The sequence below is a fragment of the Schistocerca serialis genome, chromosome 4 (assembly GCF_023864345.2).
Source record: "Schistocerca serialis cubense isolate TAMUIC-IGC-003099 chromosome 4, iqSchSeri2.2, whole genome shotgun sequence".
Taxonomy (NCBI): Eukaryota; Metazoa; Arthropoda; class Insecta; order Orthoptera; family Acrididae; genus Schistocerca; species Schistocerca serialis.
Genome location: NC_064641.1, coordinates 400115860 through 400125161, shown reverse-complemented (window position 1 = coordinate 400125161; position 9302 = coordinate 400115860). Strand labels below are relative to the sequence as shown.

Below are 9302 nucleotides of genomic sequence, written 5' to 3'. Positions count from 1 at the left end.
ACTGGATTACATTAAAATTTAGTAAGCACATTTACGTTCCCCATCCCAGGATTTAACTTCATATCAAGTGGATTTTTCATTTTACAGTCTTTATCTAATACCTTTGAAACTTATTTAAGTTTTGACACCTTCTCTTTTCCTACGCTACAGTCAGGTGTAAAATTTGTGTTTAAAGCTTGGTTTCATGTGAATCAAAGCTATTTCTTGTAAGATGATAACATCAGAAATTTTAATATGAAGTACCGAGCATATGTCATTAATACTGCGAAAGTTCAAAGTTTTGGGTTTTAATACTGAAGTTCGAATTAGCGTGAAATAAATCATTTTAAGCGAAATGTGCAATGTAATTTCAGCCCACCCCAGTCCTTTCAGTTCATTAGTGGGAGAGCATCTTTACGAGGAAGTGATGGGGTTCTGATCCTGTATTGCGCTAGGGCTAGGTTAAAACGTTCAGTTGTGTTCTGTCACTGTTTTTATATTTCAGGTTTTTCCTGGGTGAAGTATGGAGCTAGGAATGTGCTAGTACATTTTATATAACGATGGAGCTGTTAGAATACGAGCTTACCTTCCTCGGAGAAAAGGTTGGTGGTAGCATGGTGGCAGCGGCGCGATGTCGGCTCCGATTGCCAGAGCGCGATCTTGTTGTCATCAGCGATACTGTTGGCTAGATGAATGACACCTGTTTCTGTTGTTGCAGCCTCAACGACAGCTTGCAGGCTAGCATACTGTTGTTGCAGGCAAGCGTTCCTATCTGGGCGCAGATGTTTTTGAATACGGACTCAAGTAAATCTTATGGTTAGCTGTATTCGAGATATTGAAGAATCCGTTACTGACGCTAAATAGAAATAATTTATTCATGAATTATTTGATAAAGTAATGAAATTTTAATTCGAAGATAGTTTATTAAACTGACAAGTTAAAAATTACTTTATTGAATTAGTGAGTTAACAAAAGTGGAGAAGGTGCTCACGTTTCCGGTCACTCGAGTGAAATGTTGAATAAGCCTAATAGTGTTGGCAATGATATGGAGGGTTTGAGGAGGTATAGTACGTTACCCAATCCTTTTTCCGCTGTCCTAGGAATATATTAAGTATTGCAGTACATGCTAACGAGCAAATAATTCAATTATGAGGCTGACGGAGTGGTTACAAAATTAAAAGTGAGGCTCTACGAGTGTCGGACACGGTTTTACCATGAATTATGTAGCCTCTTTCTGTAGGGAAACTTAAAGAGATGACGGAAGCCGCTGACGAAAATTTACCGTAGTGCTGCTTAGCAAAAGAGTCAGCTCTGGAAGAGAAGTCGAAATGAGCTTGTAAATTTTCATGTCTGTTGCGTGCGACGCATTTCGGGGAATCTTGCTCAGTATATTTACGACTTTCGGGTAGCTACATCGGTTCTGTGTTTAGAAATCTTCTAGGTGGGTGCCGTGAAAAATATACTCGTAGTTAAAGGCATTCAGCCAGAAGTTGGTCAAGGACGCTATTCTTCACCAAGCCCCAGACATTTGCTGAATAAGCTAGTCTCGCAGATTAAACGTAAAAGATTTAGTGACAAGCGTAGTCAAGAGAAATTTTGTGTTAGTAACGAACAAGTAGAAGGTACCATAAGTGGGTGACTTCATCCTAATTTCGGTTCTGAAAACAGTAAGGTGTGTTTAGATATAATAAAGAAGGTCATGCTGTGCGTGATTGTGGCAAGGACCAGAGTCAAGGAACATTCCGTTCTGAAAAGTTGTGTGTTTTCGGTATAACCTGTGAGGGTGTTTTTCACCTGACTGCGGAAAAAATAGTTCTAAGGGGAAAAAGAGCTGACGCCAGTTGAAGGTGGGGTGGTGTAATGTTAATGCTTCAATTAGGAAGACAAGCAAGGTAAAGAGAACGGCGTGCATCACTCTACACCAATCTATCCTTTATTTGTGCCACTATTCAGGAGGAGGCCGTCAGTCCATTAGTAACATAGTATGTCTTTCCAAGGCTCCTCAGGTTCAGAAGTCTGATTTACGTCGTAGAATGGTTAATGGTGAGGTTGTTCCAGTGGTAGGAAGGATTGTTCTTTGTCAGACTTCAAGGTTTAAGTAGATCTATTCAGTTTACCATTCTAAGGGGGCTGGCTATGCGTGTCAACCATAGGTGTTTTTTCTTAGGAAAACGGTTTGCGAATTGGATTATGTTGATATTGCCGTCCGGTTTAAATTTAGACTCGATCTCAAACATCCTTTGTGTCGACCTAAAGCAGGCACCATTCAACCGTCAAACCCAAGTTTGATATGTCGCACTTACGCGTGGTTTTGTTAGAGGTGTTCGAACAATTCCCGGAAGTCCCGGGGGACAGTTGGGAGTACCAATAAAACTGAGTACACCATCCATTTGACCGATAAGGTGTGAATCCGACAGTCTCTTCGTCTCCTCTAAAAACGAGGGAATTGAGGTTGCTTCTACGTAAAATGCTCGCAGAAGGAATAATTGGGCCGCTCATGTCTCCCTATGCCTCGCCAATGTTTTTGGTGGCGAAATCCCAGGGGCAAGGTTACCAACCGGTAGTGGCTTGCAGAGCACTGAACCAAAATGTTGTTCTCGAATCTGTTCCGCTTCCTGAACTGCGTAATTGTATTGGCAAGTTTCTGGGGCTAAATACTGTTCCATCTCTTATTTAAACCAAATGTATAATCAAATCCCTTTGCCAAAAACTCAGAAGCTGTTACTGCATTTACTACAGACTGGAATTTGTTCGAGTCTTTAATCCACAAGCTAACCAACCAAACAAAAAGTTTGTCCGTTTAATCCACAAACCAACCAAACCAAACGATTTGTTCGAACACAGACTGGTCCCCTTTGGTATTGCCGCGGGAGCAGCTGTGTTATACTGTTCGTTGGATTTGGGACAGGGAGACCTCTAATGTAAGTGCGTATACCACTATCGTGATAATGTTATTCATGGTAGTAACTTTGAAACTAATTTGTTGCATAATGCATATAGGTTCTTGAGTGGCTGATCGAGGGTCGCCTTACCGTTAAGCCTTCCAAAGTTAATTTAGTGTGGACGGTCAGGTAGTGTCTGCTAAGGGAGTGCCCACTGATCAGCAACGAACCCTAGCACTACAGAAGTTTCCAGATCGCAGAAGCAAAATATTTATCTTGCAAGGTTCACGGAAACGGCGAATTTTTTCGCAAATTATTTTCAAATTTTGCACAATTAGCCGCTCTCCTTCATCATCTGTGACGGAAAGACGAACTATTTATCTAGGGAGCGCTGCAGCAGGCATCATATGACACGCGCCTGTTTTGGGGTTCCGAATTATGACATTCAATTCATAAAGCAGACTGATGCATCGAATACAGGTATTGCCGCTTTTCTGCTTTACGAGGACAGAGGTGAAAGAAAACGTACATTTTACGCCTTCCGGGCATTAAGAGATGCAGAAAAAATATTCATTCTATTAATCTAATGGTTTGGCTGTGTTGTTTGGTTTTCAAACGTTCAAGTTTTATTTAAAACGTATGCAATTTTTACTGGAAATTGATAACAAAGTTTTATCTTGAGTGTTGGCGCGTCCTCACGAGACACGGAGACTAGCGAGATGCGAGGTTTGAATATATGACTTCTCTTTTGAGGTTCGGCACATTAGGAGAGTGATAACCAAGTTGTCGATGCCCTAAGCCCCATGCTTCAGCCTCGGGAGGAACTCGAGTAACTGTCGCCCGATGTATTCAATGAATTTTGTGTTGGGGCTATCCTTGGTGAAGTACCCGACCTGTTTGGCAATACTTCGTGCTAAGCAAGAGAACGACCCTCAGTTGGTCGCTATTACGTGCCGACTGGAGGCAGGAAACAATTTTATGTTACGAAACTCGGTACGATGGGAAGTCCTTAGATTAGTTCACCCCAAGATTTAGTTCCAGATATCTTTAAATATTTACATGAATCTCTTTGTGACAGGTACCTTGGTACCTTTAAAACTGTTGTGAAAATTAGAGAGAGTACAACTTGGCTAACCTTAAATAAGGATTTTTGCGAATTACAGAAATTACAAGGACAGTTGAGAGCTCGGGCACTGTTTGTGCATCCGCACAGAAGAAGGTGGTCATCTCCGAAAGAACACATACCGTCTTCATTTATGTATAGTTAAAGCCCACCGGCCATTTGACCATCTTCTTCTGTGCAGATGCAGAAACAGTGCCCGAACTCTTACGGGAATCGGCAGTAAAGCCGCGAGTAATGAGTGTGATGGGCAGGGGCACTACGAATATAGTGCGGGACAATAAGTTTCGAATGTAGGTCTCACGGGTGGCGTGCCAGAGATAAGTCCCTGCAGTCGCACCATACCCTCTGTGTCTTCGGTGGCTCAGATGGGTAGAGCGTCTGCCATGTAAGCAGGAGATCCCGGGTTCGAGTCCCGGTCGGGGCACACATTATCAACTGTCCCCGTTGACTTACATCAACACCTGTATGCAGCTAAGGGTATTCATTTCACTGTAATTTCATTCTAACGAGCTGCATGGTCACCGATGGTACCTGATCTTTCGGACATGTCCGAAAGAACAGATACCATCTTCAAATATAATGTCAGAAATGTCTCAGAGCTAAGGCTAATCTTAATTCCAAGAACTGTGAACTCATTTCAGACAGAGCAAAACACACCACGAAAAAGAATTTCGTTGATTACGTGAAGCCCCTTCTACGTACTAAGTATGAAAACAGGTATTTACTGGTGGTTTTAATTACCTTTTCTCTATTTGTGTGGTTGTTTCCTAGTAAATCAAGTACCTCAAGGGTCACTATATTGCATTTATTTTAAGTTTTTTCTATGTTTGGTGCGCCCACAATGTTATTGAGTGGCAATGCTCAAGCATTTTTATCGAGAGGGTTTGGGAACTGTTGTTTCATCAATGCCGTCTGCCATGTAACGACGACGTCGCACCAAATGCAGCCGTCGTTTTCAGGTCACCTTTATCTCAACTTAATGTCCGCACGTATCATACTTCTTCACTCAAGTGCACAGACTCGATGGACCAGCCGATAGTGTGGCTGACGTTTGCTATAAATACTGCGAACCAAGAAGCCCATAGGTAACGCCTGCTCGTCTCATGTTCATTCTCCCTGTCAAATCACCATTACCTAATGTCTGATCTATCGGTGGCATTCTGCCAGTCGACGGTAGTCCAGAAACAATTCGGAAAGATATGGAGGTGTCTAGTAACAATATAGCGCATACGTTGGGGGTTGTATAAATTGTAGATATTCCGTCACTCTGCGCGTTGTTAGTTGCGTATTATAAAAAAGAACTGAGTGCAGTGTAAATGCACTGCCAAGATTACATCCAAAATGATGCCACTGTTTTTGAGTCCCTACGAGGTGACCAAGGTCCTTTTTACAGTTACATTCCTGGTTCGAGAAACAGCTGGTGGCAAGACTGTAAGTGCAGTTAAAATCAGTTAAAAATTTTCAGTAACTAGGTTGTCGAGTAACAGTTGAGGATTGGTTCCTTCACTTCCCATTCCCCATTACTTGCTTCACTAGGGAGGGGTAGGACAGAGTCGTCCGTGGCTGTCTCGCAGCAAATCGTTTTGCGATGGTTTTGTTGCACCTTGTACCTCCTTGCGTGGTTCGATTATTCTCTCCTCTCGAAACTTCCAGTCTGAGGGTTTCTTGCGAAGAGAACGGGAGGCTATTTGGTTGCGTGCGCGCTGCCGTTGGAGAGACTTGGACTGCAGCGCCTGGGATGTGTGGCGGCCCCCCTTGAGATGCCGCGAGTGACGAGGAGATTGTTTACATGCGTCGGAGCAACCGGCTGTGGTGTGTGCAGCATGGATGTCGCCTGAGTAATAAGGAATGCCGCTTTGCGATTTCTCTCGGTGAGCTGTCAGCATCCTGAAGAACAAGGCAATGTGGTGGGCGAATTCTGGAATTTTTTGGCACGTAGTCATCTGGAACCCGCAATGGGTTAGTGACATTGTGGCGGACTCTTACGGGAGTCTTGCAAATCCTGCTTCACTTTGGTACCCTGTGGCCATGATATCGTTTCTAGTTCGTCTTCATACCTAAGCTATGGTGCAACGACTCTCTTCTTCCGCGTTCTCCAGAAGCCGGTGAGAATTATTATACTTACTGTATCCTTTCCGTGCCCTGGCTACATCTGAAACCCGAGTAAAATGTTTACTCTCTTGTCAAGTTTTGAACAATATCGTGACCTCAAGTTGGTTCCATTTATTACGTTTTAAATTAGTAGCTATAGTATATAACAGACACCACCTTCGCATATTTTTTTATGTGTGTGGTTGTTATTGTAGGAGTCAGTACAAGACTGGTTTGATGCTGGTCTCCAAACTACTTTATCCTCTGCAAGTCTCTACATCTCCGAGTAACTACTTATAACACTGCAACAGCATTTACGTAGCTTATACAATCAGATACCAAGTTTGGTTTATTACGTAGTGTGCCCCATCAGAACAAAACGTCCTGTCACGGAAAAGCCACGTATGACACTCCTGTCTGCTACTGCTGTACCATAACCTTAAAGCTGGAAGCAGGTTGTGAAATAAAACAATTTTATTAAAGCAATTATGGAACAACGCAACAGAACAGTGTTACACTCTGAGAGGAATTTTGTTATATTGATCGTGTTGTACCTAATGGAAGTGGCTTATCGGAAGTGAAAGTCAGAATTACGTAAACATTTAAACAGTAAAAAATAATATTTTACTTAGCTATACTGTTTAGAGAGTAAAGAAAACGGTCGCCAGCCTAATTAGGCAAGAGAAAGATTAACGTTCTCGTTTAAGAAAGTAAGTATGAGTAACTTCAACGAACAAACACAACCTAGACTAGGTCACACGCGAGTGCAATGAACTCTGACACATACATATGTTTACGGTAAGATTGAAGCTAACAGCTAGAGGAGCACAAACTATTTGCATAAATATAACGAATAACGAAACACACTATTATTTTCAGTGCTTACTCAAACTGGATGGTCTTTATAACGTTATTATTACTATTCACTGCAGAATCATTAATTGGATATAGGTTCAGTATTAATGTTCAAATATTTTCCTAGCTGACATAAAATTATAAATGCAGTTCACTGCATTTTTCTGAACTGGTCACAGGTTAAACATCTCTCAACTGAATACTATTCTATTTAGGATGAAAGTTAATTGGAATACACTAACAGGCTGCTTCTCACTATCTTTTGAATAAAGAAATTATGGTTTTCATAAATAGCGGTCTTCCCGGTACTTGTTACCTAGCATTAGCACTATAGACAAACTGTGGATCCTGTCATACTATTAATATGCACTTCCAATACGCAAGAGAGACAAACACTTAGTAATCATGAACATATAATTTTCCATAAATGCAGTTTTCCACTTTTACTACAGTGAAACACAATGTTGACAAATTTGCAAGAAACTGACTCACCTTTTCAAATTTACTACAGGTAGCACTATGATCATTAGCTAAGCAAAACTTTATAAGCCTCAGTTATAAGAACTTTAATTTTTTTTAAAAAAACCGTAAATTGTTTTTATAATCACAGTCTTTTACTTGCAAGTAAACGAAATGGTTCAAAATGGTTCAAATGGCTCTGAGCACTATGGGACTCAACTGCTGTGGTCCTAAGTCCCCTAGAACTTAGAACTACTTAAACCTAACTAACCTAAGGACATCACACACATCCATGCCCGAGGCAGGATTCGAACCTGCGATCGTAGCGAAATAAACGAAATAATAGGTGACTTTGAAACTTCACAAAACTACATTTACTGCTTCCCACAATTTCACTGAATCCACAGTGAACCTGAATATTTCCTTCTCATCAAAAATCAAACACATTATGTAATTATCCATCTAACTCTGAGGCTTTCATTTTTTCCACAAAATAGGACACTCGGTAATCATAGTTCAGATGGAGAGGAAACTGATAGGTGTTGTGATAGGGAAAAAATCGAGGTAGGTACATAAATTCAGATATAAGTAACCTTATATTTGTGCACACTAAAACATCCAGTAAGCTGATCCTTCACTGTACATCATTATAGTATTCCGTTACAGTGATTGCGCAATGTGGTGGCAACTGCATGTTGGTAGGTGGATTCGCAGGTGGAATTGCTGGACTCTGGCCCTTCGTGGTGGCGACGATGATTCCAATTCCAGAATCGTTCCATCTATTTATCCATCCATCCGAGGCATTGGAAAGTAGCAGAAAAAGCCTCTCTCGGACCCAGCACAACATGCAATTTTTACATGGCAGTGCACAGTTTGGTAGCTCGTCCCCGACTGACTGTTGTTCCGCTTTTCGTACCTAGGCCAACCACAATTTGCACGCGCTACACAGTTCCGTTCCCGCGGGGAACCACTACACCTTTTGCATATCAAATAACTAAGAATCCTAAGTGAGGATCAGCAATTTACATAATAGCAAACAAACGTTTTAAATAAAACAGAACATTTGCACATATTGACATTTCTACAAAAAATTATTCACTCAGAAATGACAATTATATACAGTAAGTTTTGTTCCCTCCAAATGGGACAAAGAATTTAAATGACAGATATACCACTTTGCATAGAACCAAACCATGACATCAAAGTTTGTACAAAGAAAGGAGTATACAATTTTGTGTTATCTATTCAATCAAACACATTTACAGAAGCTTAACGATGTAATATTAACTGAAACAAAAGCAAAATAAATCAGTAGAGCACTACAGCTATGGTTTTACATACTGCAACTTACATCGTTCTGAATATGCTTACTGTATTCATCTTCTGGCCTCCCTCTACTTTTTTTTCCCTCACGCTTCAATCCAATACTAAACTCGTGATCCCTTGATGCCTCAGAGCGTGTCCTCCCAATAGATCCCTTCTTCTTGTCATGTTATACCGCAAATTCCACTTCTCCCCACTTCTGTTCAGTACCTCCTCGTTAGTTATGTGATCTACTCATCTAATCTTCAGCATTCTTCTGTAGCTCCACATTTCAAAAGCTTCTATTCTCATCTTCTCTACACTGTTTATTGTCCATGTTTCTTTTACATACATGGCTACACCCCATAAAAATACTTTCAGGAAAGACTTCCTGACACTTAAATCTATACTCGACGTTAGCAAATTTCTCTTCTTCAGAAACACTTTTCTGGCCAGCTCTGGTCTACATTTTACATCTTCTCTGCTTCGACCATCACCAGGTAGTTTGTTGTCCAAAGAGCAAAACTCATTTACTACATTAAGTGTTTTATTTTGTTATCTAATTCCCTCAGCATCTCCTAATTTTATTCGACTACATTCCATTATCCTCG

The 9302-nt window shown here is 41.0% G+C and overlaps 1 non-coding gene across 1 annotated transcript; it reads left to right on the top strand.

Annotated features, from left to right (window-relative positions):
- Positions 1-4333: 4333 nt before the first annotated feature.
- On the top strand, positions 4334-4408 carry Trnat-ugu (transfer RNA threonine (anticodon UGU)). Its single transcript has one exon. It is a non-coding gene; the product is annotated as a tRNA-Thr (tRNA).
- Positions 4409-9302: the final 4894 nt, after the last annotated feature.